This window comes from Agelaius phoeniceus, chromosome 2, assembly GCF_051311805.1.
Source record: "Agelaius phoeniceus isolate bAgePho1 chromosome 2, bAgePho1.hap1, whole genome shotgun sequence".
NCBI lineage: Eukaryota > Metazoa > Chordata > Aves > Passeriformes > Icteridae > Agelaius > Agelaius phoeniceus.
Genome location: NC_135266.1, coordinates 9,356,275 through 9,366,846, shown reverse-complemented (window position 1 = coordinate 9,366,846; position 10,572 = coordinate 9,356,275).

Sequence of the window (10,572 nt, the reverse complement as noted above, 5' to 3'; positions counted from 1 at the left end):
GTGACTTCAAAGATTTTGCTTAACTTCCACGTTTGTATTTCGTATTTAATGCAATACAGAAAAGAGCAACTAACACTTCATCTGTAAACAACTACACTACAAGTTGTAGATGTTTTGCCATGCCACTGATTTCCTGAAAGTCTAAAACAAGTAAGGAAAAAAGTAGTTTATTCACATGTAAAAAACCACGATGAAACCTTGGACTGTGTTCAACCCAGAAAACACAACTGTGAAAATGTGCCTACTGACCATCAAAGGAAAGCCCAAACCTATTAATAAAAGCATTAAAAAGCCTTACTGGCCCTGCCCAGCACCCTCAGGGCCTCCCTCAACCCCACCCATGGCTCAGAAGTCCCATTTCAGCCCAGTCCCAAGGTGCCAGTCTCTACTCCAGTGGTGCCACAATCTCACTGGTCTCCACTGGAAAATTTTGTTGATTTGAATAAGGTCTTTTATCAGACCACCAGTTTAACAAGAAAAAAAATAATTAGGTTTTAAATAATAAAAGAATAAAACTATGCCAAATGGATGGAAAATGATAGTGCTGATTTGAACCAAACATTCATGGGTTTGTTTCTTAATTTGTTTTCTTTGGGAAGAAAAAAATCCTCATTTTGCATTCATTAGTACTGCTAGGAAGGAACTTCATCTTTCCGAAGGGTTATTAATGTTTCTGTGTGTGCAGAATAAATATAACACCACCCTCAATCACAGCCTCTCAGCCTCATTAGTGAGACATGCTGGGGATAGCATCTTGGCAAACTCATTAGGAGTTTCTTGTTGCAATCAAATTTGTCCTGACTTCAGTTGCCAGGGACATTATAACAGGGAGAACAAACCCTTGTAACAGCTCTTCCCCATTTATTAAATTCTGTACTGAATGCACTGTCTTTGTTTCACAGAAAACTATCCACGAAGGCTGATGGAGTGTAGAAATGTTTATGCTGAAATGAATTTCATTAGTCAGTGCTGGACAAAGATTAGCATTATTTATTTCTCTGAAGCCTCCATGGTGTAACTCTAAGTGACAAACCAGGGATGCAGGAGGATTTTCTATGATGTGCAGAAAACCACAATTCTGTGCTTTCTCAGAACTCAGGGCCTTCTCTCAGTAGCACATCTAACTTCTAAGTTTAAGTAATTTCTGTGTTATTGGAGACTAAATACTCCCAAATCCTTTGTCACTTCTATGTCTCCTGAGTCTATTGATGCCAATGCACAGAGTTCATTTCCACAAGGTGAGTCACTAAAAATTCACTGCTGCTAGGATGGGTGGGGTCCTGAGGTGGTGCACATCAAAAATTAATTAAATCCTACAACTTTCTGTCTGTATATGTGTAAAACCCAAAGACAGTTGAGAAGAAACAGATCATTTTGTAGATATTGACATTCATATTGTGTGGCACAAAGTGAACATAGGGATAAATAATGGAAAGAGATTTAGTTAATATCTTCTATTGCAATAACTTCAGAAGCCATCTGAAACAAATAAATCTTTTTCTTGAATAATATGAATTTTAATCTGATAGTTTTCAGCACTCATGATTTGCATGACTTGAACTGAAATCATTAGTCAAATGCAGCTACAATATAAATTCATAAAGAGCTCCCAGAAGAAATCAAAGATGTTTTATATAATCTAAAACAGGTAATACAAACATTCTTACGAATTTCAAAAGAGTCAAACCTAAGGAAAAATTCATTGACTTTGAATTAGTATTCAACAGCCAAATAAATTACTTCCTATTTGCATATTTTAAATATTTCATTTAATAATCAGCATATGCTGGAAAGCAACACAACACAATAGTAACAGAAACCATTTTTAACATGAAAATTGAATATGAAAGCAAAAAATTGAATTTTTTTTACAACTGTGGCTTGCTTAATGGACATACAAAATACACCATTTAAGACAACAATGCAAATCCGTTTCTTTCCAAGCCAAATATGAATTTGTGCCCCTACATTGCATTGTTGCTGACAAATTGGCCATAATGTGATATAAAGGCAACTATGGAAATATTCAGATTCCTGCTTACTTGGGCTGCCTTCAGACTTTCAAAACAAATTCTAAATATGAAAGCTGCTATACATTTTATTGTTCAGTCACTATTTCAAGTCAGATTTTCACATATTCTGAGCATTCTGTTAGCAAAAATTAGGATAAAAATGTGATCTTTTTTTTGATGTAGTGAATTTGGTAAAATCTCCTTAGTTATTAACTATTAAGTAACTGAATGTATAACGGCACAAGTTTTGTGAGAATTTTCCTTGGAGAAACAAGAAATGTCGTCACTTATCAAATATGTTTGATAAAATACTGTTGCTAACTATGAAGACCATGATAACATTTCTCTTTTCATGAAAAAATGTTGATATTTTACTAGCCCTGAGCTGGCAAGAGCCACCTCAGCTGAAATGTAACAGTTGACAACACGCATTCTGCTGGAGGGCTGGAAAGCAAAATAAAATGTGTTTGGACAAAATTGCCCCTGCATGTTTATAAAAACTTGTTTCCCTTGGCACCACAACAGATAAGAAAAGTGCTACACTAAACCACCAAAGTTGCACTGGGGGAATGATGTATAACAGCAAAGGGTTGGGAAATGCAGCTGCTCCTTTTGAATGCCGCCAGTGGAATTGCTCCAAAGTCCATTTCTTGGCACGAAGCTGTACAGGAAATCTCAGAGCCCCCAAAGAGAAAACAGGAGCAGAAGCTGTTCATAAAGTTTATTTGGTATCTAATTCATTGGGACTGCACAAAAAAAAAAAAGCTAAAGACAAAACACTACATGGCCTTATAATAGATCTGTTTTCCCTGTCCTGCTTGGAACACCTCATTACACAATGCAGTGGCATTAAAGGGAGTGCTGGGGTTTTTTTCAATCACTCTGGGGAGCCCTTTCTTCTAACAGGTAAGCAGTCCTATCAGGGATACCTCACAGAATCCTCAAATATCCTGAGTTGGAAGGAACCCACAACTACAATCAGGTCCAACTCCTGGCCCTGCATAGAACAGCCCCAAGAGTCACACCATGTGCCTGAGAGCATTGTCCCAGAATCCTTGAGCTCTGCCAGGGTGCTGCCCTGGGGAGCCTGTTCCATGCCCAGCCACCCTCTGGGTGAGGAACCTTTTCCTAATATCCAACCTAAACCTCCCTGACACAACTTCAGGCCATTCCCTCGGGTCCTGTCACTGTCACACAGAGCAGAGATCAGTGCCTGCCCCTCCTGCTCCCCTCACAAGGAAGCTGTGACTGCAGTGAGGTCTCCCCTTGGTCTCCTCCAGGCTGAACAGACCAAGGGACCTCAGTCACTCCTTGTACAACTTCTCCTCAAGGCTCTTCACTATCCTCACTGCCCTCCTTTGGATGCTTTCTAGTATCTTTACAGCTTTCTTATATTATGGTCCCACAATAGGCATTACAAAAAGAAGAGCCTGTGTAATTCAGGGCTTCTAAATGCTTATCTATCCCTGGAAAGTAGTTTGAGTTCACATATAAAGTATATGTATGTAAACTGCCCAATATACGACTTTTCATTTGTTCCTATATAACCTCACCTATTTTTCTTCAGTTTAGCAAGACTGTTGGTCATTTGAATCCTATCCTCAAGGATACTTGCAATTTCTCCATATATTATCTAACAAGGTAATAAGTTGTTGGGGTTTTTTTTTCATTTTATTGCTCCCTGAATGGACCAGGATAACAGACAATTACACAAGAAACTCTTGTGACATTGAAATTTTGGTCACTGCCCTCCATGCCTCTCTTGCGCTTCCTTTTCACTAAATAGTAGGGAAACCATTCCCAAATCTTCCTCTAATCATTAACTTGGTTACATTTTTTGTTGTTTGCACTCTGCATATTGCTGCTCTATAACCTTTTGGTTAAATCCCTCACACACACCATTTTTTTCATACTCATCTTCACTCATCTGACTGAGTTTCCCATTTCTGTACTATTTTTTCTTCTCTTCAAAAGCTCATTATTTTGTTAAGGTGGTTTCTGAGCAGTTTTCTAAATCAATTGTGGAGATGCAAACTGTGGAATGCTTATCAGAACAGCTTGTAGCACTGACCATTGGATCCAACTCCAGTGTGGTCATGAAAAAAGAATGGCCTTTCTCAGGGTTGCTGGATATTGCAAAATTAAAACAAGGTGAGAAGGGTGCATCTTTAGGTTGAAGGTTAAACTACCTTTCCTCCTGCTCCTGAACACCCATCAGTTATTTGCTAATATGCTGTTAACTATGTAGAAACATGCTATACTGAAACTGCAATAATCCCCCAGGGTCAGCCTATAAATCCCCCTGGCTATGCAGAAACAATAGTTAAGGCATTTCCAAGCAGAGAAAGAACACATGAAAGTCACTTGCTCTTGGCAGTGCTGAGTAGGATAAGCCAAAGGTGAATGTTTACTGCCTGGGTGCAGTCCATGGGAAGCCTCTCACTCCCTGACATGTTTCTAACTTGTGTCATCCAACTTGTTTCAATACACAGCACCTGGCACAGCCCACAGCTATTGTCCTAACCCTTGCAAAATTCACATTTGCATGGAGGTGGTCTGGAGAAAGAGGCACAAACGAGCTGATGCAGGGAGGTGATGCTGGAGATCTTCTAATCCAAAACCCTGCTCAGAGCAGGTTAGTCAAGGCCATGTCCAAACAGATTTTTAATATCTCAAAGATTGAGCCTCCAGAGTTTCTCTGGGCAGCCTGTTCTTGTGTTTGACCCTCATTACAAAAAAAATAAAAGAAATTTAATGAAATTTCCTGTAATTCAGTTTGCACTTTTGCCTTTTGTCCCATCCCCAGCCACATCTGACAGGAGTCTGGCTTTGTCCTCTAGGGGAAAAACACCCCATTGCATATTTGTACCCATGGATAAGATCCTCCTGAGCATTCTCTTCTTCAGGCTGAGTGGTCCCAGCTCTCCCAGCCTCTCAAGGCCCTCATTTATCTCCATGGCCCATCAGCTGTGTCTCACCAGGGCTCAGCAGAGGGAAGGATCCCCCTCCACCAGCTGCTCTGGACACTCTGCCTGATGCAGAGCAGGATGTTTTGCCACAAGGGCACATGGCATGGTCAGCTTGGCACTCACCAGGACTCCCAGATGCTTTTCTGCCAAGATGCTTTCCAGGAGATCAGTTGTACAGGGTAATTCCTCCCCAGAGGCAGGAATTGTCACTTCCCATTGTTCAGCTCCATGAAACTTCTGCTGACCCTTCCCTCCAGCCTGCCAAGGTCCCTCTGAGTTGCAGGACACCCATCTGGTCTGTCAGTCACTCACCCCAAGATACCTATTCTGACCAGAAAAGAACTGGGGCCTTTTAATCACATCTCTCAGTTAACAGAATTCTAACACAACAGAGGGTTTTGTCTCCATTGTGTTGTGAGGAAGTTCAAGATATGTACTTGAGGACTGTACAGAATTAATGTCCTTCTCTTTGACATTTATTTACAAACAGAAAGCACAAAGGTCTGCATCTTATAAGATCATGTCAGTGGAATTCTAACAGCATAAAGTAACAAACCAAATAAGTCAATTTCCAGTCACATTTTTGTTGTCTTTTATACTTGGGGTACTTGCTCTTTTTGTATATGCGTGCCTTGTCACTAAATGTGTGTATCAGCTTTATATTGTCAACAGCAGAACAGACTTTAAGAAAAAAAATATGTAGCAAGGGTTCTATTTTGTTGAGATGTTCTGGAAAGACACTACAAACCACAGAAAGGAAATCTGAGTTGCTTGTGATGTTACAGGGATGTTGAGATTGCTAGAACAGCCTATTAAATGCAGTTGCTGATTTATTTTTTATATCAAATGGACTTTCAAAAGCTTTGCACAGTGTTATAAAATAAAAAGTCACTCATCTATTTCCTACTCTTCTTCTCTTGAAAGTATGGAAATACATTCCAAAGTCATAGGGCAGAGTTTAGCAGTGAATCCAAATCATTATTTCCACAAATATCATAGGAACTGGCATTTACCTAACAGTTTTCAGACTCTCTTTTAAGGATGGTATTATTTTATCAGCTATTTGTTTTTCTTCTAGATGTTAAGAATATTCTGAATATTTTAACATTTTTATTCAGTGAGAAACAAAGCTATTTGCAGCCCTGATTTGGAAGTTGCTTATTTTGTTGCCCCAGCCCGGATCTGGGCACATAATCTTCAGTTCCAAGGTCTACAACTGTCTTAAATAACTCGCAGGTTCATGTCATACCGGGGGTCTGTGGTTGCTGATCTGTAGGGAAGAACTGTACAGCTGAAAACCTAACTTGTTCTTAAATATTTCTGTTTATTTGTTTTTCTTTTTTCTGTTTTTTTTTTCAACACAGAAGAAATTATAAGATACAAGACTAATCAGGATCAGAAAAACAATCATGGCAGCTTCCAAGGTTACGGAGGTTATGGAGGCTACTAATCAAACTAAAATATGCATTATAAAAACAATGGTATAGGACTTATATGCAGCCTGCTCTTCATATCAAAGTTACAGAACAGAAATGAGTTTGCAATTACTTTGTAATATTTGGCTCAGATCAATTGCACACTTGTGTGATCTACAGTGATTCAGGTGAACACCTTCACAGATGCAAAATGGTGCCTTCTGAGCAATTCACAAAACAACTGGAACACACATCAAACCCTGTCAATGTTTGGGGAGGGAGTGGAGTGAATCATAAATTAATTTTTGAAGGAACAAAGCCATTTAGATGTGAGCAGTCATTCAGAAAACTAAACATTCCTATGTTGCTTTGCCGGAATAATGAAGGATTATTAAAAAATCCAAAACATTTGAATTGAGTTAATGTATTACATAGTGATATTTAAATGCACTTGAAAACAGCCCAAGAGTGTAGAAGTTGTGTGTGTGGTTTTAAGTTCCCAGAGTGCATCAGGAGCTGCTGGGTGCATCAGCAGCATCGGGGTCATGATGAGACATAGGGAAATCACTCACCAGGGACCAACTCCCCCCCTGACTAAAAGGGACTTTTAATGGGCTCTAAAACCCAGCTGATTTACCCTATGTGGCCAAGAGGATCCTGCTCCAGTCCAGATCCCAGGGCAGAGGGACTGGAGGGGGGAAGTGAATCTGCTGGAAAATATCGTGCAGTTCCTCACAGCGGTCATGGATCCTTTGCATCCTGCATTCTTGTATGGCAACATCAGAAGTTTCAAAACTGGATGGCAAAATGAAGGGATAAAAGGAGGACAGAAAATCTGTGTTGTTTTCTTGTCATCAGACTAACCCCTTCAGTGGTAAAGTTTTTCATTTGTCAGAAAAGAAAAAGTCCCAGAGCAGGAAATACCAAGTAGTGAGGACATTGGATCTGCGTGTGACACGGCACTTTAGAAGCCTCTTGGCTTAATATTTGTTTGCTTTGTTTGATGGCAATGTTTGATGGCAAATAAACCAGCTGCATTCCTGTGAAAAGTGTGATATCCTGAGAAATGGTCCAGTGTATGGTACACATTAGCTGTGCAAAGATAATGCACAGCATAAACAGGAAAATTCATAATAATCCTTGGCAGTAAATCACACTTTATATTAATTTTCCCCTTTGGCCATTTCAAGCAAGTTCTGTAAGTATCTTTACTCTTAACATATGCTCACACAAAAAATAAGGAGACTTTGTAAGGCACACTTACTTTATAGGTGTACTCTGTGCCTAAATTTAGGGTAAATACAACAATATATTTTTCTAGAAAAAAAGTAGAGTATCCCAGCTATTGTGCTGGGACACAATTCTGCTTCCTTCCATTTTTAAAGTTTTGTCAGTTCTTTTATTGCAATAGCTTTTGAACTTTCATCTCTCTTCAGGCAAAAACCTTGTTTCTCCCACTCCTTGTCATGATCCTGGACTACATTATAAAGATAATTTTTTCACCCCAGAAAAGTCTGGCTGAATCCTCACTTTTGTATCTATTTCTTCATGTTCTATGAGTGGACCCCCTAAAGGCACCCTGGAGTTAAAAGCAAATGTGTAACTGTCTATGACAATCTTTTCAAAATCAAATGACTGTTTATTCTTAGAGATGAAAGCAGATTTGACCTAAAAATTATATTTTAATATTAATTGTATTAAAATTATTTCTGCACCATGACAGAATCTGGGGAAGAAATGAGGTTTAAGATGTGAAAACTGAGAGTCATTCAAACTCTCTAAGTTGGAGAGAGATGGATTTGAAGAGTGGGCTGTTAGATGGATAAGAAAGTGGTTGGATGGTCACACCCAGAGAACAGTGATCAGTGGCTCAGAGTCCCAGTGACATCAGTGACAAGCGGTGTTCCTCAGGGGTCGGTTTTGGGGCCAGTGTTATTTGATATCTTCATTAATGTCATAGACAAAGGCTTCAAGTGTACCCTCAGCAACAGCATGTTAGGGCCTTCCAGTGGGTTTGTTGCTGCTGTTCTCAGGGATGTTTAAGTATTTATATGGAGTAACATCTCCAAGAAGTGGGACCCAAACATTCCTCCCATGTGTGCAAAGTAGAAGAGTCGGGATTTTAACTCATTTTCAAAAATCCAAGGGCAGTACTTACACAGCAAAACTATTATCCATACTAATGGGCTTCCTTCTGTTCAGAAATTCCCCCTTGGACAAATAGTTTAAATTTTATTAAACTATATCCTTTAAAACTGGCAACAGTAAGGTTCCCCAGTGAGTTCTACTCAAGTATTGGTCTGTTTTTATGCCTCCACTCCTTTCAGCAGGCTCAATGCCAGTTTCTCTCTTCCAATACAGCCGTGACATTCCTGTCCTCTGTTTCCAGTATTTTCTAACATTTTAATTGCCCTTTGGAGCTTTTGGCCCTAAGCCTTCACAAACAAACTGTGCAATGCACCTGGAATCTAGGAAGAAAGTGCTGCATAATTATTAAGTTAAATATTGTCTCCTGACCCTTATAAAGAAATTTTTCATCTATTGCTTTTCCTGGTTATTTCCCAACCACCTGCTCTTAAGTTAAACAGATATGGTTGAATACTGCAAATGCAAACAACCTGTAGCAAGTATTCGTAAATTATTACAAGAAAACCCCCTGCCTTCCAAAGAAAAGCAGATGTAAATTCAATTCTCTTGGAAACTCAGCCTCTGATGGTGTGTGCCTTTCTCCATGACCATTTGTTGTCAGGGCCTCAACAAACTTTCAAAGAGCAGAAGTATTTTGTCTCCCATTGCTTTAAAGCATTGGAGTTTCTAGATAATTCTGTCAAAGAACTGTCAGACACATTAATGTAATTTCTTTTGTTTAAAACCTGATGGTCTCAGAGTCAGTTCTCAGCTGACATATATGGAAACATTAACTTTTATTGTACATCAAGATTCATTAAAGAAGCTGAGACATGGCCTGAACTATTGCAAACCATGTCTCATCTTTCCATTCCCTCATCTTCTCTGTGACTGTAGTGCTACCTCGTTCATTTTCTGCTCATTGTCAGTTGTCTCCTAATATAAAATAAAGTTTAAAAGATCTGGTATACAGCATAGAAACCCACCAAAAATTTGAGCCACAAAAATTCATATTCATATTCTTCATATTCATTGAATCTGAAGACAGCAGCAACGTAAACTTAAAAAAAAAAAACCAAAAAACAAACCACTGCATATTTATAGGGAGCTTCAATTCCATTTTCACAGAATAAATGATACTTTACACTCCACACCATTTAGACCTCAATCTCTCTTCTGGCAAGCCAAGCTGTTATTTTTTATAGATTGTTCCGAAGTCATTTATAATCAGGCCACGGCACCACCGACAGCAGCACCTTTGAAGTCAGGTAGGGATTATTAATTTGCTGTGAATTTTCTGAGGACCTTCATCTTCCTTCCATACACATCCATTAAAAGTCATAGAGGTGAAAATGAAGGCACCAGCCACAAACAAAATTAAGCTATCAAACTCTCTGGTTTCAGATTAATTCTGGACAGTGCAAAAAGCCAACCAGCCTTTACTTTTTAATGTAGAACATGACGTTTTAGGGTTCCTAAAATGCATCTTCTGGGGGATGAGGTCTGAGTGCACTCAAAGGCTCAGAACTCTGGGCAATGAACCCCACAGCTCCATGCAGCCACCCTTGGGGGCACGGAAGGGGAAAATCAGTACTTGTGGCACCATTTTTAGCTTTTCATCAAAGACCACAATCACCAGTGTGCAGCTGTCTGTGTCTTTCCTAAATGAAAACACTGGGTCTATCTATACAGGTTGGATACTGTGATGAATTTCTTCACAGAAATGGTAATTAAATATTGGAACTGCCCCGGGAGGTGGTGAAGTCACCGTCCCTGGAGGTGTTAAAGACTGGACATGGCCACGGTGTGGTTGACACGGTCGTGTTCAGTCACAGCTTGGACTCGATGATCTCTGAGCTCTTTTCCGACCCAATTGATTCTGTAATTCCGGGACACACCAAACTTTAACACTGGAAACACCAAGGCAGAGAGGTTCGGTGAGGCCATGGCAGCCGCGCCCGCGGTCCTGATAACCGGGGAGTGCTGAGCCCAGGGCTGCTACCGCGTGGAGCTCCCGGTCGGGGGTGGCTGAAAGGATCACCCTGCCCC